This window comes from Sminthopsis crassicaudata, chromosome 3 (genome assembly GCF_048593235.1).
Source record: "Sminthopsis crassicaudata isolate SCR6 chromosome 3, ASM4859323v1, whole genome shotgun sequence".
Lineage (NCBI taxonomy): Eukaryota > Metazoa > Chordata > Mammalia > Dasyuromorphia > Dasyuridae > Sminthopsis > Sminthopsis crassicaudata.
The window spans coordinates 285,679,435-285,704,927 of NC_133619.1; positions in this window are offsets into that span (position 1 = coordinate 285,679,435).

A 25,493-nucleotide genomic window follows, 5' to 3' on the forward strand; every position below is an offset into this window, starting at 1 on the left:
TTTCCTTATTCCTTCCAACGATTAAAAACTAACATGTACAAGTTTCAGTGGCTTATTGGTATTTATATTCTCCCAATATATAAGATAAGTTGACAATACTTTCTTTTGAACATATTAAGAAGAAGTCTAACACTTTTATAAATATCTGTAGCCATTTTAGGCCAATAGAAGCTGTTGGGTTTTGTGTGAAACAATGACCCTTCTCCAAATTGAAATCAGAGACTCTCAAAGTAGTAGATAAAAAGAAGTTTATTATGATCTCCCGAGAAAGGGCAACTCCCTTCTGTCTTAATTAGCAGAGTGAGTGCAAAACACAAACTGCATACACAGACTTATTTAGATCCTAACATAGAAGCCCACTCCCCATTTCTGGCCCATATTCCCCTGGTCTGGAAGTTCAGGCTCACAGTTTAAACTCAGAACATCTACCCCGGAAATAATACAGGGAAGTTAATAGTAGTCAATGACACATTCTTTTCCACATTAGGAGCTGAATGGTGAAGTGGCAAAAGAAAGGGGAAACAGGAGGGAAATAATATGTTTCTCTAAGATGTGGCTTTTGTAGCCAAATATCATTGCAAAATTTCAAGTTATAATTAGGGTATAGGTCTAGGACACATTCTTATGAAAGGTCTTTATTCAATTCATACCATTCAATCCTCCCTTTTATCATCTGATGAAGATCTCTCACACTGTTCTTGCTATATTTCCTCAACTATCTCATGCTCAGTTTCTAACCCCCTGGATCTGTAATGTCTTCTTGCTCTATGGGTATTCACCCTTATCCTCTCAACTGGGCTCCCCATTCCAATTGTTGAGGGCCATCCCCACCCCACCCCACCCCCTGCAAATACAGCAATTTGCAAGGTTAAAGCTATTTGCCATAGCCACCACCAAGTGTTTGAATCTATTTTCTCCATTCAAAGGTGAGTTAATTGGGGCAGGTACAGTCAAAGATAAGGATCAGGTTAACAAAAATGTTAGGAAAAGCCTCATAGTGTCACATTATTCTTGAAAGGGGCAGTCTCCTTTCTTTAAGGAGTTTAACCCTATGCAAATAAAAATGCCTATCACGAAAGTCAGCAACAACAAGAATGCTACAGAAAACAGATCATTAATTTTCTACACATATCTAAAAGTCTCATGCATCCACCCAGTGGGAGGGAATTTCTTTTTCAGTTTCAACTTTTAAATCACCAGAATGATTTGAGTCCACAGTTCACTTTGTGTAAATGATCACTGGTCCTTTGACCCACATCTGGTGGGTCTAGTACTTCTCCTTGGTTCTCATAGCACTTGGAAGGTCCCTCTGAGCAGAGGGTGAGTTTTTACTCTTTCCAAATCAGAACTCAGTCTCCAGGCTGGAATCAGTGCACAGGGAATCCCAGTGGTAGAGTCTGTACAATCAGCCCTTTATTTTATAACACAAATGTTTTCTCAGAGAGCATATATAATTTCTTTTTTTTTTAATATAACTTTAACATTTTCCCTAGTTAAATTCAAAACAATATTTTTAAAAGATTTTTGTTTTTATGATTTTTGAGTTCTAGGTTCTCTTCCTCATACACAATTAAAAAACCACATGTGAGGTTATGCAAGACATTTCCATAAAAATTGTTGTGAAAGAAAACAAAAATCTCTCACCCTATGAAAATAAAAACTCTCAAGAAAAATCAAGTTAAAAAGAAATAGAATACTTTGATCTGTATTCAGACACAATGAGTTCTTTCTCTGGGAATGGATAGAATTTTTCATGCGTGAGAATAGTTGTGAATGATTTTATTACCGAGAAAAAGCATTCATTTAGAGCTGGTCATCCCATAACATTGCTATTATTTTGTGTACAATGCATTTCACTTTGTTCATAGAGGACTTTCCAGGTTTTTTTTTTCTTTCCTGAGAGCATCATATTCCTTTCCCAGAGAACATTCCACCAGAGAAACTTGCTTCAAAAATTATTTTACAATTATTATTGCTAATTGTATTTCCCCCATTTATTATCTTTTCCCTTTCACCCTGTCTCTCCTCAAGTGTATTGCTACTGACCATTTCCTCCCCCAATATGCCCTTTCTTTTATCAACCTTCCCTACTTCCCATATCTCATTTCTCTATTTTCCTGCACAGTAAGATAGATTTATATACCCCTATTAATTATATATATTTTCTATTTGAGCCAATTCTGATGAGAATAAAGTTTACCCACTCTCCATCACCTCCTCCTCCTCTTCCCCTTCACTGTAAAAAACTTTTACTTGTCTCTTTTTTATGGAAGATTATTTGCACTTCTCCCTTACCCTTTCTTCCATCCAGTACATTCCTCTCTCACCCCTTACTTTCATCATTTTTTTTCAAATACAACTCATATCCATGACCTCTATCTATATATACTCCTAAATGCCATAATATGGAAAATGTTCTAATGAGTTACAAGTATTATCCTTCCATATAGAAATATAAACAGATACACTTTTTAAATCCCTTATAACATCACTTTCCTGATTGCATTCTTATGCTTTTCCAGAGTCCTTTTTTGAAAATCAAATTTTTCATTTAACTCTGGTCTTTTCATTATCAATGCTTTGAAAATCCTCTGCTTCTTTAAATGACCACTTTTTCTTCTGAAAGATTATACTCAGTTTTGCTGGGTAGGTAATTGTTGGTTGCAATCCTAGTTTCATTGCTCTCCGAAATATCATATTCCAAGCCCTCTGGTTCTTTAATGTAGAATCTGCTAAATCTTGTATTATCCTGGATGTGGCTCCACTATATTTGAATTGTTTCTTTCTGTATATTTGCAATATTTTATTTTTGAACTGGGAGTTCCAGAATTTGGCTATACCATTCCTAGAAGTTTCCATTTTGGGATCTCCTTCAGGAAGTGATCAATGGATTCTTTCAATTTTTATTTTACCCTCTGGTTCTAGAATTTCAGGACAGTTTTCCTTGATAAGTTTTTGAAAGATGATGTCCAGGCTGTTTTTGATCATAACTTCAGGTAGAGCAATAATTTTTAAATCATTTCTCTGGGAACTATTTTCTTGGCCAGTTGCTTTTCCAATGAGACATTTCATGTATTTTCCTAATTTTTTTAAGCTTTGCTTTAGTATTTTGATTTCTCACGAAGTCATTATCTTCCATTTGCTCAATTCTAATTTTTAGGGAATTATTTTCCGGAGTAAGCTTTTGGACCTCCTTTCCCAATTGGCCAGTTTTGCTTTTTAAGGCATTCTCCTCATTAGCTTTTTGTATTTCCTTTTGACCTCTCAGTTCCTTTCCCAATTTTTCCTCTATGTCTCTTACTTGATTTTCAAAGTCCCTTTTGAGCTCTTTCATGGTCTGAACCCAATTCTTATTTTTCTTGGATGCTTTGGATGTAGAAGCTTTGATTTTATTATTTTTCTGAGTGTGTGTTTTGATTCCTCCTTGTCACCATGACTTTTAGTGGTTTTTGTTTACTGCTCATTTTCCTAGCCTATTATTCTGCTTTTAACTGTAAATTAGGGCTCTGTTTCCAGGGTGGAGGTTGTACTGTCCCAAGCTTCAATAATTTGTGCAGTTGTTTTCAGAGTTTCTTCTAGGAATCTGACCACAAGCACTCTTTTCTGCCCTGGAACTGTTAGGTGTGTCCATGCCCTACTGTACCTGTAAGATAGATCTAGTGTGCTGGCTGGGGCTGAGGCTCCACTGACCTGGTCTGCACTGGGACTCCAGACTCCCACCTCATTGCCAAAGACCATCTCTATTGACCTTTCGTGTCCTCACTGGAGTTCCCAGGCTGAGAGGTCCAGGTGCTGCCAGCACTGCTGCTGATTCAGAGGTCTTGCTTAGCTGAAGCTGGGTCTGGGCCAGAACTGAGGCTGAGACTTGCCCTGCATTGGCTGGGGCCCCACTCTGGTTCCATAGACCTTTTCTGTTGACTAAAAAAAGTCATTTTTGGGAACTTTGAGCTGAGAGGTCTGGAAGCCATCAGTACTGCTGCTCATTCAAAGGTGACCAGAACTTTTCCAGAGCTGGGTCTGGGGCTGCATCCTGTACTTAGACTGAAGGCTGGACTCTTATCCCCATGTTACTGATGTTTTCTGCTAAGCTTCTAAGTTGCCTTTAGATGGAAAATGTTCTATTCCATCTTTTGTGATGTTATGATGCTTTAAAATTTGTTTAGAATCATTATTTAAAGGAATTTGGAGCAGTTTGGGGCAGACTTTGGGCAAGTTCCTGCCTTACTATGCTGTCTTGGCTCTGCCCTGAATGCACATAATGTCAGAAGAACTTATCTCTGCTATCAAATATAGAATCCCAATTTTCCTCTCCCCTTGCTAGGTATGGATGTCCAAAGAGGAGTTCATAATGGACTATCCAACAAACATCTCTCAGGGATTTGGTCCTCATTTTGAGGAGGTCTGGGGGAGGCATTTAATCCATATGTTTCTAACACCAATTAAGCGAGTTGTTTTCTTGATCTCCTGGTTCATTCTTTCTAACCTTACCCAAGGTGGATGCTAAAGAGTATGAAACTCCCAGATAATATCCAAGGCCTGCACTAGAGACTCAGAGAACCTAAAAGTAAAATGAGTCCTCTAGTGAGTCTATCCACTCCACCATCCCAACCATGGGGATAATTTGTTCCAATAAGATCTTACTAACGGTCTGAGCAGTAACATGGGTCATGGGAAAGGTCTCTACCCATGACAAGCAAGCATTTGAAGTGACCCACCAAGGACAGCTCAATAAAATCCACCTGTATAGTCTGAAGAAAAAAGATCTAATTCTTGAGGACCTCCCTGTTGCTAGTGCCTGGTGCTAGGCGGACTTATCTGTCCTTCAACAAATAAGGAAGTTTCCACCAGTTTGTATGCAAAGACATAAAGGCCAGGGGATAAAGGCTGCATTAATTTTGCATCACCCAGGTTTTGGACATTCCAGGGGCTGCCCTGGGAAAGCTGCTATAAAGTCTGCCTCATCTTTGCCTTATTCAATACTTTCTGACCATCAGGGAGATACCGCTTACCATTACAGTTCTGCTGTGCTCTCAGCTCTTGGGCCTATTCATCTCTTCATCTAAAAACATTCAGATGACTATATAACAACAACAACAAAATCTGGATTTTTCAATTTCAGGAAGAACCTGATTCTGATTCCTAAACTGTTCAAGCTCTCATCCTCAACCCCTAGTGACCCTGAGTTCCAGAGCCACACCCATTGAGACAGTTGCCATTGGGACAGTGAGGATATAGGAAGTGTGAAATGCCAAGAAGGGTCCCAAGCATGAGGGTTTCTTTGACTCCTTTTCCTCCTCCTTCAATACAAATTGTCCCACAGTCAACAACCACAAGATTGCATATACATTTTACTCAGTATTAAATAGCTCCTTTGAATTAGCATAAAGATTCAATTGTTGGCACACCCAGGCCTTGGGGGATCCATACTTTTGGCCAGAAGACATTTCTGTATAGTGGGGCATCTGCCCTGACAAAATGATATGTAATCATTTTCTTTGTGTCCTTCCCTTTATATTTTGGTACTCCATTCCAATTCTTAAGTCTATTTCCTAAACGGCTATCTTCCAGGACACTAGATAAGACTTTTTAGAGCCAGCTACCTTAGACTGTTCCTTTCCCATGGTTCACAGTATCTTGTCTCCTTTGATGGAGGACTCGCCAAATCTTACTAAAGGGGAATAGAAGCACACTAATGAACTTGAACCACTTAAGAGTCTCTCAACTGCAAAGGGAAATGGAACACTCTTAGGATGCTTCATCCCAATTCTTCCTAAAGAATTATCTTCCCTGGATACTAAATAGGTTTTTAAAGTCAGGTACCTTAAATTGTTCCTTTCCTATGATTCACAATATCTTGTTCCCCCCGCCCTCCACACACACCCTTTTTTTTTTTAAATGGAGGACTCCATTTTTAATTTTATCAAAAGGAAATATTATCAAAGGGAAATGGGATTACTCTTATGGACTGGATCCACCTACAATCCCCTAACTAGACACACTCTTACTGACTCAAAACTGCTTAAAAGAGTCTTACCAACTCCAGTCCCAGGTGGCTCACCATTTCTTGCCCAAGGGATAGTGCTCTTACTGACTCAAACTAATTAAGAATCCTCCAGCTCACCAGTTCTTCCTTACATGAGTTGTGCACACAACTTACATGACTCCTTTTGAATTCTCTTCTCTGGATATTCAATTTTCAGTCTTTCTTCAATAGCATGGTCCAGAGCTCTGCTTGCTTTTATTTTTATATTTCTCAAGTGATTTTGGGAGTTTATGCAATCAAAGGAAGACTCCTCCAGACCAAAGTCCCAAGAACCACCAAAGAACTCCCAAATAGGTGCTTGCCCAAGAACTCAAATGTGAAGAAAACCTCTCATGAATAGAGAATATCCTGGATGAGTCCCAAAGCTGTGTGAAACAGCAACCTTTCCTTAAATTGAAATCAGAGACTCTCAAGGTAGGAAATAAAAAGGAGTTTATTACTGTCTTGCGAGAAAGGGCAACTCTCTTCTGCCATGATATTAGCAGAGAGAAGGCAAAACATCAGCTACATATACAGATATATAAAGATTCTCGCACAGAAGTCCCCCTTCCCTTCTGGCCCATCTTCCCATTGGTTGGCTGGAAATCCAGGGCTCACAGTCTAATTGTGGAAAATATTCCAGAGTAAAAACAAAATAAAAACAAAACAAAACCAAACCAAAACCAAACCAAACCAAACCAAACCAAACCAAACCAAAACAACAACAAAAAACAACGAAGTTAATATTAGCCAATGACACTCTTTTTCATATCAGGAGCTTAATGCTGAAGTATCAAAAGAAGGGGGGGGAACAGGGGAGAAATATCTGTTTGTCTATAATAAGTGAACATCTCTAGCTTTTGGCTATAGCATAACTTGTCACTGCAAAGTTTCAAGTTATAATTAGTCTAGATCTAGGCCACCTTCTTATAAGAGGTCTTCCCTTCATTCTGTTCATAAATTAAGTATTCCCTCTTGACTCATGTCATAAATAACGTTGTAGTGCTAGCAAAAGAGCAGAATGTTTGGGGTAGCACTGAAAATTTTTTTTTTTTTTTTTTTTTTTTTTTTTTTTTTTTTTAATTATGACCATTTATGGGATCAGTAAGAGCCAAATGTAGAAGGAAAAAATTTGGAGACCAGCACACACATAGTCCCCTGACTTGATAATTTATTCCATTCTCTCTGTTTCTAAGTTCCATGAGTAGTGGCTCCCAGACTAAAGTACTTGATTGGTTAATTCAAGCTTCTATTCTCTCAATAGTAGGGTATCCTGTGGGGCATCACACCTAAAATTAAAAAAAAAAAAAGTTCTAGCATTAAGTCCTCCTCTAAAATTTCATTGTGACAAGTATAAAGATAAGCAGAAAAGAAAATTAAATGCTTTTAGATAATAAAATTGAATATTAAATGATATTGCATTACATTGAGTATTATTAATAAAGTTGCACAAAAGGCAGACATTTTAAGGTTAATCACACCCTTTTTGAAAGTGTGTATCATTTATATGAAGCTTAACTCTATTACAAGACTACTGATTCACCTGAAGAGCAACTTTCACTTCACTGTTCCTTATAGCTTTGAAAGATAGAAAAGGAAATGATTTCTGGAGAAATACGCTTTGACCAGGTGGAAAATTATTTCTTTTTTGATCATTATTCATGATATAAAGCTTCTGAAAATATTTCAAAAATAATTTTCAGAATTCATTACAGATAATCTTTCTGAGTTCTTTATTAATTTTAAGTTGCCCCAATTACCTCTGAAAAATCAGTGAAATATTTATATCTTAATAACCAACATGTTTTCCTCCTCTATTTTTCCTGGCTAATCTTGTACTTAGCACTTTCAAGCTTATCAATATACACATATTTCTTCCTCTATTTCTACTTCTTATACTAATATTTTTCTAGTGTCAGAGTATTGATCTTATACTTCAAGCTTAATTTTTTTTTCAGTAGTTTTTCAATGGTGTCCAACTTTTTGTGACTTCTTTTGAGGTTTTCTTGAAAAAGATAGTGGAATGATTTCCCATTTCCTTCTCCAACTTCCTAGATTTACAGATTCAGAAACTGAGGCAATAAAGGCTAAGCAACTTGCCCAGTATCATAAACTAGGAAGTATCAGAGACCAAATTTGAATTCAAAAAGAGAGTCTCTTCCTGATTCTAAGTGTGTCATTCCATCCACTGTTCCGCCTAGTTGCCCTCCAAGTTACAAATACCATTTAAAATGTTTTTGGTTTTGCCGTGTAAAGCAAATAAATGGACCAGAATTATTATATCATTTTCATTTTTCTGTGACCTTTGGATTGAGGCTCCCTTAACATATCATGCAGAGATTCCCCCAGGTCATGACTATATTAACCAGTGATTTTGTGACCATTACATATGGCAATTCTACCATGCCTCAAATAGATCATAATCCATAATCCTATAATTCCACTAACACTTAAATTGGTTTCCAATTATCCACAGACCATGGGTTGTAATTTCATGTTTAATATGCTCCCAAGCAACATTAACATGCCCCAGTTATCAGGATTGAGTATAGGTCAGAGTCACAACAATGGAAGGTGTTGTGCTAAGTACAATTAATTCAAAGAGAATAATTAAACTATCAGGGTTATCACAATGAAGCCCATTATGTTATAATGGGAGGAGGAAGCACTGCTAAAATATATTTGCAAAAAAGAAAATTTTAGCTGTAAGTGAAAAGATTAAAGGCTGAAATATAAGCTATTCAAAAAAAAATTCAAACCATAATGATGTTTCAGTCTGAAGTCATAATATCACACACACTAGCTTAGGGTGATACTATTATCTTGAACAGAGCACTGGACCAAAGGCACTCTTTTCCTTCCCAGAGACCCCTTATTTCTTTCTCCCTCATTTCTGATTGAAGTTACTTTCAAGCCTGGATCTCAAAGCATCTTAACCTTCTCCCATGCTGAGCAATTCATGGTTCACCAACCTATATCTCAGATCCAACTAACTTTTGGGTGGTCAGAAGTGGCCCCAGATAGGTGCTATGCTCCTGTTTTCAGGTAGATACTCAGCACACACATAGTCCCCTGAATTGATAATGTATTCCACTCCCTCTGTTCCTAAGTTCCCTGAGTAGTGGCAGAAGTAGAAGTTCAAAATTTGCTGGTGTTTCTGGGTTCCCAGCCTTTAGTGGATTTTTGCCAGGCAAGTTATCAAAGCCTGAGAAAATTTATATAACTGGAACCTAGTGTATCCATGGCATAAGAAAGAGGGAGGGGGAACCAAGGTATGTGATGTAAATTTGATGTCATGTCCTTTGGTCTGCTAGCAAAGTCCTGCTGCTGTATTGAGTGAGCTCAGGGTCAGTGAGAATCAGTTCTTGGATTCTTATTTTTAACCTTTGGATTGTGGGTATCTTAGATCATGGAAACAATTGAAGTTACTTTGGAAGTTAATTTGGCAATTATTGTGGTTTGGCAAGATTTGATCTATTGAGTGACCAGAGAAAATGTTTGATTTGCTATCTTGTGGTTTATTTGATCTGCCATGGATCCAGGATCACCATAAAAACAACACTGGGCTTAAAAGATCACTAGGTCAAAAGCAAAGCTTCAAAGTCATTCTACACTGATCTATCTCATCAGGGTAAGAGATCTGCTGTTAATGTTAACATAGGATTCAGATTCATCACAGCCCGACCAGAGACTAAGCTACAACTTTAGGCCCACTATGCCCAAACTCCTGGCTTATAGCCACCACAAAACTATCTTCAGTCCTGAATCAATAGACCAGAGCCCTAGAGCTACCCCATATCTGGTCCCAGGCAGGAGACCTATCATCTGGACAAGAATAGATGGCTAGAGGCAGAACAGAACTGTCACCAAAGTGAACCCCAGACTTGATGCCACTGGTGTCTGTCTTTTCAATGTCATCAATATAGCCAAGAACAAATCCAGCCTCAACACACTTACTAGCTGTGTGACCCTGGCCAAGTCCCTTAATCCTGTTTGTCTCAGTTTCCTCATCTGCAAAGTGAGCTGGAGAATGAAGTAGTAAATCATTCTACAAGTATGTATGTGCTGCAAATGAAAACCATTGATATTAAAATAAATGTCACTTTATGAAGTGTATTTATCCATTCATTGTTTTCCAAAACGGAATGAAAAACTACAATCTAGAAAATATAACAATTATTTGAGGCATATTATTCAAGTGGACCTTATGAAGTGACTATAGATTTGGCAATATCTGTTATGTCTGATTCTATTAAAATAGCCCTGAGGCTAAAAATATTTTGATTTTTTTGATTGTGATTTTTCAAGATGTTAAGATTCTGGTGAAATACAAAGAAGTGCAGAAAATGGGTGATCTCCCATGTGGCTACAGGGAACATAAAAAATATTCCATAGCAAGTAATTGTAAGTCATTATATGAATATGAATGTCACTGTATTTTATAGTATTGAAAACATTATTGTTTTACATACATCAAAAGAAAGCACGATTATCTTATCTCTATTTCATTTCACAAGAGCAGAGAGTAATTATATTTGCCAATTCTAAAATATTTTAGGACATGAAACTGAGCAAATAGCAACAAATTTAAAATAGTTACTATGGATTTACTCAGTTACATTTAATCCAAATTAGAATCCTATCAATTGCAATGATTCTGAAAAATCTTACCAATAATATGAATATAATATAATTCTATTGTTGTGTAAGAAATAAGTAGGCAGAAAAATCTGCAAAGACTTACATGAACTGATGCTACATGAAGTAAGGAGAACCAGGATAATATTGTACACAATAACAGTAATATTGCACAATGATCAACTTCGATCCACTTATTCTCAGCAATTCAATGATCTAAGATACTTCCAAAACACTTTTGAAGGAAAATTCCATCCACATCCAGAGAAAGAAATCATGAAGTCTGAATGACACTATTGAAGCATACTATTTTAATTTTTTTTTCTTTCTTGTAGTTTTTTTCTATTAAGATTTTTCTCTCACAAGATGACCAATATAGAAATATGATTAATGTGATTGTACATGTATAATTCATATCAGATTACTTGCCATCTTGAGGACTAATACATTCAATTACACCTGGATCTATTTCCCAAATGTTATCACACAAATTTATAATTTTAATTATGTAATATTATATATTACATAAGAGCTATTTATTCTAAACATTTCATATTATCTCCAACTATCTCCAACCAATACATTTCCAAAGACTGAGAACATTTTAAAATAATTCAAATATGGGTTCCACAATCTCAGAAAGAACCCATTACTTATCAATTTACTTCTAGTCCTCTATAATTTTTCTCTACACATTTCCAAATCAACCTTTTTATTAGATTATTTTCCAATAAGTTAAATACACGAAGTTTCATATAACATACAAGAAAATGAAACTTTCTCAACTTTTTGAACATATTCAAATCTTCCCAACATGATTCTTTTAATTTTAATACATTTCTCTTATGGTTTGAAGATCCAAACCTTCTTTATTGCCTTCCACAATCTTTCTAATATCTCTCTGTTGCTCCTCTCTTTCTGTCTCTCCTTCTCTCTATCTCTCCTTATATCTTGTATATATAATCATTTTATATATATATATATATGTGTACATATACATATATACATATATTACACATATGTGTGTATATGTATGGATATAATTTTCCAGTGGTTATTTTTTTCCCTGGGGCAATTGGGGCTAAGTGATTTGCCCAGGGTCACACAGCCAGGAAATAGTGTCTAAGGCCACATTTGAACTTGGGTCTTCCTGACTTCAAGGCTAATGCCCTATCCACTACACCAACTAGCTTTATCCCTCAGTGGTCACCTTTGTATGTGTCTTCTTTCAAATCTCCAAAACCTTTTACCAAGACTACACAATTTAGTTCACTCAAATCTACATTTCCACTACATCCCAAATTATATTCACTCCATTGAATAATTTTATTTATTATTATAGTACATATTTTTTAAACCCAATGACTTACTAAAACTTTAATTTCCCAGCTGTATAGTTAGTTTAAACTTAAGTGATTTTTTTCATTAATATGTCTTTTGTATTATAATTCTTTTTCTTGATTTGCTGCATTTTCAGGCATTACTTCTAAATAGAAGCACCAAAAACTGAATAAAAGATTCTTAGAAATTATAAAACATTAACATATTGGCCTATGCTAATAACAATTAAATTCTAGTATATAATTCACAGAAGTAACATAAAGCATTTTCAAGTTGCTTTCTTAAATTAGCTCTTTTTGAATGGGTAAGAAGCAAGATGGTCCTTAAAATTCAAATATATAATCTACAAGAGTCTCAGATAAGTGACAATGAAATTACTAAGAGCAATGCAGGTTTCTGAGACCTACTTCAGTGTATAAAATCCCAAGGATGCAATTAGATTTTCTAATAGTTAAGAGCTTTTTTTTTTTCCTTTTCAGTATGATGATCTTTCTCTTCTAGTTGTAAAATAGTAAGCCAATCATTTTGGTGATGGGGTACTCTTAGCTCCCTTAAAATAAATTCTAAAGAATGTTACTCCAATCCTTACATTCCCCAATGGCCCCAAAAAGGACACAAATCAACTTTCAATCACTCAGAGTGGCCCTAATAAAAGCATAATTCTTTGCCTGTCTTGCTATATATCTCCAGATGAGATATATCTATCACTCACAAATACATATAGCCCACGAAATTACCCTTTAAAATTGCACCTGCTTTATTTTTGCATATTTTGATCTGTTTATCAATCAAATCCTAAATAATCTTCCACTTCACTGAATTTTTCCTTCTCTTCCATCTGACTTTCTCTGTTCTTATCCTGAGTTCTCATCTGTCTAGCCTATAAATCTGCAAATTAAATTTAAAATGCACATGTGTCTAAAATTCCAAATATTTAATCTTCTTGTTAGTATTATTGAGATACTTCTTAAGATCCATTATTAAATATGTTCCCCAGGTTGGCCAATAATAACAGGAATCATTTTTAGTTACTTTGTGGCAATTATACAAATACCTGTAGATTTTAGGGTCAGAAAGCAATACAGTGTAGCCCTTATCCTTCCTCGGGAGAGTGTTTTAGAAGTTTGGTTATCCCCAAACCAGGACTTCCTAGATCTTGCTTCATCAACAAAGTCAGAACCTGGAAGAGCTCTCAGTGGCTTGACTCTGAATCTACTTTGTTTAGGTGATAAGAGTATCTTATCTGAGAGTTTTTTCCAAAGAGGAGTTATTCCTCACTTTAGCCATGACTGAAGCAAAAGAGTGCTAAAGCAGAGCCAAGAGAGAGATGAAGGTGGGGATGGAAGAGGGACCAAACCAGAAGGATCTCTTACCTGGCAGAAACCTCATAAAGATTTTCTAGAGAGGCCCAACAGAGTCTCAGCTAGCTAGGGAGGGGGTTTGGGCCAATCACCTAGTGGCTGTAGCAGATGCCCCTGTCCCACTGGGACACTGAAAAAGTTGAGGTCGTTTCCTGAGAGTTCCTTCTTTTCCCTTTCTCCTCATCTCCTATTCCCCAGAGGCCTTCTGCACTCACCTTCTCTAGTGCTGCTTCACATGAACAAGCCCTCACCAAGACTTATCATATCCAAATGATCCCATTCTGTCTTCTCTAGAAAATTGCTTCCCTTTTTTGGCTTCTTTAACAGATGTTTGGAAAGTCCTTTCTCCTTACTCTTTTAACTCTCTACATCTTGGCTTCTTTCCTCATAATTCCAATCAAGGTCTTCTCTCCAAAGTAATCAATGATATCTTAGTCTGTTGGTCTTATTCTAGTCCTTATCCTTTATTTCTTTATAGCTATTGACACTATTGATAACACTTTTCTTTTTTTCCCCTCTAGGTTTCTGTTATACTAATTTATTTTGCTTTTCCTTATGTCTATGTAAGCAATCCCCATTTTCCTTCATGGCTTTCATCAATCAATAAGATTAAGTATCTACGATGTGCCAAGAACTATGTTAAATACTAAGGCCGTGTCCAATGATAGATATCCTCCAGTGCTGTCCTGGACCATCTTCTCTTCTCCCTCTTTGGTTGGTGTCTCATTGGCTGTCATGGATTCAGTTATCTCTATACTGTTGATTCTCAGATCTACTTAACCAGCTCTAACCTCTTCCCTGACCTCCAGATTTATAACCAGTTATCGACTGAGCATCTTGTCATACATCGAAAATTCAATTCATGATCTTTCTTATATCCTCCCTAATATCTAATTTTCCTGTTACTGCTAAGGGCATCATCATATTACCAGTTACCTAGGCTCACAACTTAGTATCACCCTTGACTCTTCACTCCCTTCCTCTCCAAAATTCAATTCACTTCCAAGTCTTGTCAACTTTACGTTAAAATATCTCTCATATATGACTTTTTTGTTAGCCTCTGGCACCAGTTACCACCTTAATTCAATCCTTTATCACCTCACACCTGACTTTTGTAATAGCCTGCTGCCTATAGGATTCTACTCCATCCTCCACTCAGCTGTCAAACTTCCTAAGTAACTGGTCTGATTATATCATTTCCCAAACACCCATTCAAAATATTCCCCATTTTCCCAGAATTAAATCTAAAATCATTTGGAATAAATGAACCTTACCCCCTCTTATCTTTTCAGTCTTTTTCCACCCTACTTTCATGTTCTCTGCATTCCAATAATACTGGCCTCCTGCTTGTTCTTCATGTTCCTGAAAAAAATAGAGCACCCTCATTTTCAGTCTCACTCTAGAAAGACCCAATGACTCCTCCACTGCTCTGATGAGTTTGGGATGTCTATTAGTCAGGCGGCCTGGAGAGGACCAGCTCTGCAACCTAAATTCCATGGCATTTTTTCCTGTTGGCCTTAGAATTTGATTCTCCTTTGCCCTTAAGACACCCTCTTCCTTTCTGATCTCAAGCAGCATCCCCAGTGTGCCTATTTTCCTGTGTCTTAGCTGGGTAGAAGACATTCAGCCACAGATCCCAACCAAGAATAACTCCCTTTTCTTTCTTTTTCTTCCTTCTATCTTGTGTGAGATGCAGACCCTTACCAATAGATTGACCTCTCCCACCATTATTGATACATTTCCTCATATATATCATCCACAGTCTTCAATTCCTCAGGGCCTAGTCTACTAAGAAATCCTGTGTTTTCATTATTGTGACTACTGCCTGAAGTCTAATGAACATATTCGGCATACATGTTGAGAAACTGTATCCCCAGCTCCTATCTGGGGGCCACTTATCATCCCAACCATTTGCATTTTCAGTAATTGAAGTAGGTAACCCTTTACAAATAAAGAAGTCTGTCACAAAAGTCAACTGCAACAGAAATGCTAAAGAAACAGACATGCATCTAGCCACAAATAGCCAACTAGGCAAAAACCTCCTCATGCCACATATTTTCAGACTGATAACTGCAAGATTTTATGTACTTGAATTGTGCTCATGACTTCTACTATCCTCTGATTGTAGAAATTTGCTATAAGAGGAAAAAGCACTATATGATTATAATAGCATCAAAACTGGTCCTTCTTCCAAAGCCTGACAGCATGCCTGACATGACAGGATAAAGCAAGAATCCTTAGTTCAATATGATTTCAGGAACTGTCACGATTTCCAAGCAATCATAAAAGCAACAATTCCACCTTATAGCCACCTTATAGGAATAATCAAGTTGGTTCTTATTCAAAGGAACACTATGGAAAAACTGAGTCAGAAGGATCCCACCTTAAGCAGAGACCAAGTTTGTCCTCCCAAGAATTGCCCAGATACTAACCTCCATCTGTAACAATTCAGGATCACCTTCTTCTGAGTAGCTTGTGGCAATTTTTTTTCAGATGGTGGGTTATTGGATTGATTCACACCTGAATTAAAAACTCCAAATATATCAGCTACAGAACCAAAAGATATTATCTCAAATAGCAATTCTCATGAATATAGCTCTCAAGGATCACATATCCTAAATAAGTGTTTACTATAATCACTGAGAGATTCAACCTAGAAAGTTTACAATTTATTTTTCATATCTAAGTAGATGGTCTTAAATTCAACATTACAAAAAAAAAAAAAAGTTTTACTTTAAAATGCTCAATAACCAGTCATCAAAGGCTCAAGTTTTATAAATATAAAACAACTCTACATTGCATATTGATTATAACAAAAGCAAGTTCAGTTATTAACCATGTTCAAAGGGACAAAAACATTGACTATTACTAACAGAATCTCTTTAATAATGGGCACAGCTTTAAGATTACTCAGTAAAATCAATTAAACAAAGTTTTCTAAACCTCACATACATGAGAGGTTTCAGTTAACATTTTTGACCTTCTCCCCACCCTTTTATTCTTCTTGAATTTAAATCCATTGTGGTATAAGAGGTAATCATTACAAATCATTTCTATATAATAACCTTATAGATTCTTGATAAACTCATTACGCATTTCGACATTATAAAATCCAAACAAAAACTCTTTTCCCAGGGCCAACAATATGATTTTAAGAAACATAGTAATCTTTCAAATTAAAGGAATGAAGAGGGGTCTAGAGGAAGGGCTGAGCTTTGATATTCCTGCCTGTTCATTCAACTAATATTCCAAGCACAATTAATCCCTTCTCCCACCAAAGCATTTCTAATTGTCCGGATGCAAACTCAGTTTTAGATGTTACAAATTGTCCTTAACAACCCATTTTTGAGATTTCTTTTGAGATTAACCCTGGTGTAATGAATCCACCTCTTTTTCAGCCTCCAGACCAAATTCTCAGTCATCAGTAATATATGATAAGGTCCTTCCCACTCTGATCCTTACAGGGTTCAAGAGGCATCTAGTGTCTTGGGATTATAAATTCCAAAGATGTTGTCTTGTTTGGCAAGGGCTGAAAAAGATAAGAACATTGCCTGTATATAATTCCTTGAAAATGTATTCTTTCTTTCAAAAGAGGGCATTTCCTTTTCCCCTTCCAAATAAGGTAAACCAAACAACATTTCATATGGGGAAAGCCCCAGATCTCTTCTGGGAATAGTTCTAATTCTTTAATAAAGCAATAGACAAACATTTGGTCCAAAGCAATTTAGTACCTAATATAAATTTAGTAATCTTTTTCTTAAAAACCTGATTCATTCTTTTCACTTTCCCTGATGAGAGATGCACTCAATTTGCAATCCTCTCTTTTATTTCTTATAAAATCTTAGAAGTAAAGTATGTTCCATTATCAGAATTCAATAGTCCTGCACAATCCATACCTAGTTATAATTTATTTCAGTGTTATTCTCCTAACCCCTCTCGATGTAGCAGAGCTCAGGTGAAAGCATTCACCCATCCTGTCAAATCATCCATTTTAACCAATAAATACATCAGTTTTCCTACTAGTGTCATTTCAGTAAAATCTAACATGAATATTCTGGATCTAGGCTCTCTCCCTCAATACCTTCTTAATTGTCTTTAGATACAAATACCTTTCAGGTATTTGTTTTACATTTGTACATTTCTTTTTATACCCAAATTTTCTTAAAAGATTTCAAACATTATTTAAGCATCCCAATGACTTAATAGAATACAGTTAAATTTTTCCTAGTCATATTCTTCAAGAGATTTTTAATTCTCTAATATCTTCTAATCTTTTCTCCTCTTTAGAACAAATTGAAGTTGCCTCTATTTTAAATAGAGTGGGGATAAGAACAAACATCTCTTCGCCACTCCTCTCCCTAAAAAGCTACTTCCTTTAAACATTTTCCTCATCAGTTAAACAGTTCTTTACTATTTCAGGGATTATTCCCTTCTGATGTTTTCTAATATTTCATTATTTTGTTTACTGCCCCATGATCTTGTATTAACCTATAAGTCATGTGATTTCTTAAGAGGAATAATGAAAGGGGATATACAAAGTTCTAATAATCCATCCTTGACAAGTAACTTTATTAGTGACTGCAATCTTATTTTTCCCTTTAATGATATAAAATATTGTTTAACATACATATCACATCCTCTAGATTTTTTAGATTGATTTTAAGTGGGAAAATTTTAAACATTCCCCTATTTCTGCCATTCATATTCTATCAGAAGAGGGTGCATTTTAAATTCCACCTGATAGTATTTTTTATTTTTTAATTTTAATTTATAATTAATATTTATTTTAATAATTTATATCATTAATATAAATATAAAAATAAAATTAATTTAATTTTAAAAATAAACATTTAATTTAATTCCAGTACCAATTGTATAATCCAATCTCTGCCAAACAAATTATTCCTCACCTCTAGGATTTACATCTACTCTTTAATTTTTTTCCCATATATGGCATTGATTCAACAATAGGTACAGAGAAATTTTTTTTCCTTTAAACCCATTCATTAAAATTCCTGAAATTCCTGAATAATTTACAGAATGAGGAGTAGCTACTAAATATTCTCCTTTTCCTCCCAGTTAGTCCTATCCTTTAAATTTACTAGGTGTTTCCAGTAGGGGCTTCAAAAGAAGGAACCCCAGGTATCTCTAGTTTTCAATTTCTTCAAAAGGTAGGAGGGGTGCCATCTTTTCCTCCATCTTTAAGTCCAGACACTCCTTCCTGAAGTGTTTAGTCTTTCCACAATAATAACAAGTGATCTGACCACTCCACCTTGAGACACCTTTTCCTACCCCCATCTCTTCAGTAAGGGGAAATTTTAAAATATTCATTTTTGCACTGAGTTTCTTCCTCAGATCAACAATGGGTTTCTCCCAATATTGTTTCACCCATCCCTCTTGTTCTACACACACAGTAATTACCAATTGTAGGTTTTAAGATAATAACCAACTTAGAATTTTTATAAGTAATAGTCAAATGGTCTAAGATGTTATTTGTTCTTAACTCACAATCAATGGTGGAAATATCTGTCCATCTAAATTATATTTACTGAGTTAGCATGGCTGATAATAACAACAGATTCTTTAACACATTTTCCACCTCCTGTTAGTTTTTTCAGCTTACATTTCAATAACATTCAGGGTATTAGATAAGAAAAAATAACCCATTTCTTAATAGTTCAGATAGAATAGAATCTATCACAACCTATTAAGTTTCTGATTTTAACACACGTCAGTTTAAAGTTATTTAAAAATTAACCAATACTTTAGTTTGTGAGATTATCTAAAATCTACCATGATGTTTCATTCAAACAAAATGATCTTTTTCTTGTTTTCCCAGTTCACACAAACTTCTTCTTTGTAAGCCAGGAAAGAGTTAAGTGCCAATTTTTGCTTCATATGGGTTTTTACCTTGAGATTCTTCCTGGCATAGTTTCATAACCCTGAGTTCTAATAACAAAGTTACAGGCTCACCTGCTCTTGGAAATTTGCTACAATCAGCCAGAGGCAGAGGAAGAGAGAGAGAAAACATACCTACCCAAAGTAGCTTCAGTCTATTCTACATATAGTCAGATTTTCACTTTCAAATGAATCACAACTTCAAAGCTGTCTCCATGGGACAGATCCCTTTTCCTTCCATGAAACAGGGCTGATACAAAACCTGCTAATTCTTATTTCTCAAAGTGCAAACTCCCCATTTCCTAAATTATCTAACATTCCTTTCTATTAGACTACATTCCCTTGCTCTCCTACATTTCCCCAACCTAGGGCACTCTCCTACTTAAAGAGAACTAAAAAAGACACTTCCTTCCCCTCACTCCAAGTCCGAGGCTGAGTAATTTAGGACCCTGAATCAACGATTGGGATCCCTGACACTGGAGCCATGGGATGGTTTGAAACTTCTACAGATCTCACTTTGAGTCACTCTGAAAGAATTACTACTCTGAATGAATTCCAGCAATTCAGACTGATAATATTAACAAGCACCAAACACCAAAGATAGTGTCAACAGAGAAGTGCATGTGTGTTCAGTAAAGCAGATTATATAGACTCTAACTCTGAACTCCTGCTTCCCTTCTTCTTTAATCCATTTGCTAGCTTTTTGGAAGTATAATCTATTTGCAGAAATTGACTCCAGCACAAAAGCAAAGAAAACAATGTTTTTCATAACATGTCGCACCAGATAATGAGCCTACGACCCCCTTTCATTATAGTTTGGAGGTTTCTATAACTTTTAATTTTGACTAGAGGAAGTATGGTTTCATGATTAGGATGCATTTTAGCTGTCAAAATGTGATTTGCAAAGCAAGATCCAGGATATTATAGGCTCTTAAGAATGAGATACTTTTCTAGCATAGCTATCTCTTTAATCCTGAGAGGACTTCATCATCTCACTCTGTCTTCTAGCACTCAGGGTTTGTTGTTGTTGTTGTTGTTGTTCTGTTTTTGACCACCAGAAATATGAGCCTAAATTGCAATGCTGGATTAGTGCTGAGCTTTGCCACTCACTCCTTTGGTAGGGCACCACAGGCTCTCTAGGGCTAGCTCCAGTGAAACCCAATACAGTTACCCCAAGAATCTGAAAACTCCCTATCAGTTGGGAGCACAACCACCAAATCAAGACTTTAATCCCTGATTCCCTGGCTTGCAATCCTCAACTCTCTTCACCTTATTTTCCCGCACTTCACAGTTCCATGGTTGCAGTGTCAGTACCCCAACGTGTTAAGAAATCTCTGATTAGCAGAAGAGGTAAGGCGAGGAAATGCCTGCTGGGAAGTGTCTGGCTGACTTGGGAGTTTCTGGTTTTTCCCAGTTTTGGACTCGGTGTACAAGGTCTCCAAGTAGGGACAGCTAGCACTTAGGTGACAGGTGGTGGAAAAATGAGTTTGCTTTCTCCTTCTGGAGCCAGTGACTTTGAGGGGGAAGGGACCGTTTCAGAGTTGCTCCCTGTCTAAGCGTGGCCCCCCCAACACCACCTCTAGACTTTTGTCCTCTATTTTCAGAGCCCTCTATTTCTTCCAGGAGTTTAGTCTGGAACTCAGATGGGTTGGGTAGGGAAGAACTAAGTAAGCAGTATTTGCTCTTTTCAGTGTCAGAGAACTGGAAACCTGGGTCAATAGAGACCTGAATTGCAGGTCTCAGTTCAGCTTTTTGAAAGGGGGAGAAGGAAGCAGAAAAGGGAATGAGAAGAAAAAAGGCCACTTTTTTCCAATTCTTTTGGGGATACTAGATTAATCAAGAGTAAGAGAGCCTGTGGACTTGGGCTGGAATCAGGGGAACATGGGCAGGCAAGGAAGAGATCAATGCACCTGGCTGACTCAAGCTGACTTGAGAGGGTGGCTTTCTACCTCACCCTCCTGCCCAGGCTGCCCAGAATTTCGTGCTTCTAATTCCCTCTCCCTTGCAGGGGAGATGAGGGTTGGCAAGTCTCTGATTGGATTGTGAGGATTTTGCCAAAACTAATCCCTCCTGTCCTCTTTATTTTAAAAACTGTCCAAAAGAGTAATTATTGATTGCTAACAATGTAACAGAACAAATGCAAACACGAAAAGGCACTCCAGGAATTTGGCTAAAGTGATCACTAAAGTTTTCCTGAGGAGCTGATTATAGATTAAGCAAGAAACTTTTCATTTCTGTTGCTTAAAATGTTTTTTTTTTTTTTTTTTGTTTTGTTTTTGTTTTTGCCCCAGTACTTTCCTATGGGCTGTTATTTTAAATAACTTCTAAATCCCAAACCAAATCATTTACCAGGAAAAAAGAGCACTCAGTGAATTCTCAGAACATATTTGAAAAGAATATTAAGTAGCACTATTAAAAAACTAAAGCATTAAAGCCTTGATTTAAAAATAACTCTTGACTTTCAGCCAAGATGGCAGTGTGGAGGCAGACAGCTGCTTGAGCTCCTTGTTTTCTCTCAGGACTTACTTCATAACAAGCCTCAGAGTTAATGCTTGACCAGAAAACCCACAAATTATCACCAAGAGACAACATCCTTGAAATTCGCCAGAAAAGGTCTGTGTTTGCTCAGGGGAGGGTTGAACAGACTGGGCTCAGACTGAGGGCAGGCAAGCCAGAGCAAGACAGGCAACTCACACAGCTCAGACCAGAGGGGGGAGGGGTGCGATCTCTGCCATTTCTGCAAAAAGACTTTTACCCCAGTGTGGATATTCCATCTTGGCAGCAAGCCAGGAGCAGCAGAGAGGGTGTAAACACCTGAGGTGAAGATTAAAACCCTGGAAAGCCAGCTTCTCTCGGAACCGGGCCACCCCCAATCCCCACTTGGAGTGACTCCAAGTTCGCAGAGCCTCAAAGCACAGACCCAGCACAGCCATCACTGTTCTGTTAGTGCTTCTCTACTGACCTACCCCCAGTCTGTAGAGGAAGTCCGGTACACCATCCAGCCCCATCCCCCTCCCAAAAACAGACCAATTGTTTCTTTTGTCAATTTGTTTTCTTCCATTCCGCTCTTGACAAAATGAACAAAAAATTCAAAAGGGCTCTAACCATTGACAGCTTCTGTATGGAGAGAGAGCAGATTTCAAATACTGAGGAGATAAAAACAGTCTGTCTCCAGAGGAATCCCCTAAGGGGATATGATCTGCTCCTCAATACAAAAGAATCTCATAGAGGAAATCAAAAAGGCTCTCACAAGAGAGCTAGAAGAGAAATGGGAAAAGGAAAGGGAAGCTTGGAAAGAAAGCCTAAAGAAGTCATCCAGAGTGGATAAAGAGAGCAAATGATTGAGAAATAAAATTAGTGAATTAGAAAAGGCAAACAACTCCAAGGAAAACAGGATTAGTGAGCTGGAAAAGGTAAACAACTCCAAGGAAAATAGGATTAGTGAGCTGGATAAAGAAATCAGCTCTCTAAAAAATAAAATGGATAAAATGGGAAAAAAATTGCATAGAAGATAAAAACACAATTGGACAATTACAAAAAGATATAAAAAAGTGAGGGAAGAAAATACATCATTGAAAATTAGACTCGAACAAGTAGAAATGAATGACTCAAGGAGAAACCAAGAGGTAGTCAAGCAAAACCAGAAAAAATGAAACCATTGAAAAGAATGTCAAGTACCTTATTGGAAAGACAACAGACCTGGAAAACAGATCCAGGAAAGACAATTTGAGAATAATTGGACTCCCTGAAAAATGTGAGGAAAAAAAGAGCTTGGACACTATTTTTGAGGAAATTGTCAAAGAGAACTGCTCAGACATTTTGGAAACAGAGGGTAAAGTAGACATTGAAAAAATTCACCGATCACCTACTGAAAGGGACCCTAAAATCAAAACGCCAAGAAATAGAGTGGCCAAGTTCAAGAACCATCAGACAAAGAAAAAATATTGGAAGCTGCTAGAAAAAAGCAATTCAGATATGGAGGAGCCACAATAAGGATAACACAGGATCTAGCAGCATCCACATTAAAAGAACGAAGGGCCTGGAACATGACATTCTGAAAGGCTAATGAACTTGGTATGCAGCCAAGAATAACTTACCCAGCAAAAATGAGCATCATTTTTCAGGGAAGAAGATGGACATTTAACGAAAGAAATGAATTCCATCTATTTTTGATGAAAAAACCAGACCTACATAAAATATTTGATCTTCAAATACAGAACCCAAGAGATTTCTAAAAAGGTAAAAAGAAATCTTGACAACTATACTTCTGCCATAAAAATATGTAAAGAACATATGTATAATTTGTCCTAGAAACTAGAGGTGGAAAGGAAATTATATCATAAAAAAGGGTAAAGTGGTGGTACTACATCTCATGAAGAGGCAAAGGTAACGTATTATATCTGAGAGAAAGAAAGGAGGGAGATGAACATAGTGTGGATCAATAGACATATTTGATTTATGGTGAAACTTCTTCCACTTCATTGAAAAGGGAGAGGGAAGGAGTAAGCTAAGGGGAAGAGAATACAGAAATTGTGAGGAAAAGGGGTAAAATAAGGGGAGGAACTTTAAGGTGGGGGAGGGATACTAAAAAGGGAGGGCTGTGAAAAACAAGTGGTGTTCACAAGTTTAATACTGGGTAGGTGGTAAGAGGGAAGGAAAGGGGAAAAGCATAAGCAGGGGTTAATAGGATGGCAAGCAATATAGAATTAGTCATTCTGACCATAAATGTGAATGGGGCAAACTGCCTCATAAAGAGGAAGCAGTTAGCTGACTGGATTAAAAGTCAGAATCCTACTATATGTTGTTTACAAGAAACACACCTGAAACAGGGTGATACATTCAAACTAAAAGTAAAAGGGTGGAGCAGAATCTACTATGCTTCAGGCAAAGCCTTCAAAAAAGCAGGGGTAGCCACCCTCATCTCAGATCAAGCAAAAACAAAAATTGATCTAATTAAAAGAGATAAGGAAGGGCATTATATCCTGCTAAAGGGTAGCATAGATAATGAAGCAATATCAATATTAAACACATATGCACCAAGTGGTGCAGCATCTAAATTCTTAAAAGAGAAATTAAGAGAGCTGCAAGAAGAAATAGACAGCAAAACTATAATAGTGGGAGATCTCAACCTTGCACTCTCAGAATTAGATAAATCAAACCACAAAATAAATAAGAAGTCAAAGAGGTAAATAGAATACTAGAAAAGTTTGATATGATAGATCTTTGGTGAAAGCTAAATGGAGATAGAAAGGAGTATACTTTCTTCTCAGCAGTTCATGGAATCTATACAAAAATTGACCATATACTAAGGCATAAAAACCTCAAAATCAAAGGCAGTAAGGCAGAAATAGTAAATGCATCCTTTTCAGACCACAATGCAATCAAAATTACATTTAACAAAAAGCCAGGGGAAAATAGACCAAAAATAATTGGAAACTAAATAATCTTATACCAAAGAATGATTGGGCAAAACAGCAAATCATAGACATAATTAATAAATTCACCCAAGTAAATGACAATAATGAGAGACGACGTACCAAAATGTGTGGGATACAGCCAAAGCAGTAATAATGGGAAGTTTTATATCTCTACAGACCTACTTGCATAAAATAGAGAAAGAGAGGTCCAACAAATTGGGCTTACAACTAAAATTACTAGAAAAGGAACAAATTAAAAATTCCCAGACAAACAAAAAACTTGAAATTCAAAAAATAAAAGGTGAGATTAATAAAATTGAAAGTAAAAAAAACTATTGAATGGATTAATAAAACTAAGAGTTGGTTCTATGAAAAATCCAACAAAATAGACAAACCCTTAGTAAACCTGATTACAAAAAGGAAAGAGTAAAAGCAAATTGTTAGTCTTATAAATGAAAAGGGAGAACTCACCACTAATGAAGAGGAAATTAGAACAATAGTTAAGAGCTACTTTGCTCAACTTTATGCCAATCAATTGGATAACTTAAATGAAATGGAAGAATACCTTCAAAAATATAGCTAGCCCAGATTAACAGAGGAAGAAGTAAGTAGTCTAAATAGTCCAATCTCACAAAAAGAAATAGAACAAGCTATTAACCAACTTCCGAAGCAAAAATCCCCAGGACCAGATGGATTCACATGTGAATTCTACCAAACATTTAAAGAACAACTAACTCCAATGCTATATAAACTATTTGAAAAAATAGGGATTGAAGGATTCCTACCAAATTCCTTTTATGACACAGACATGGTACT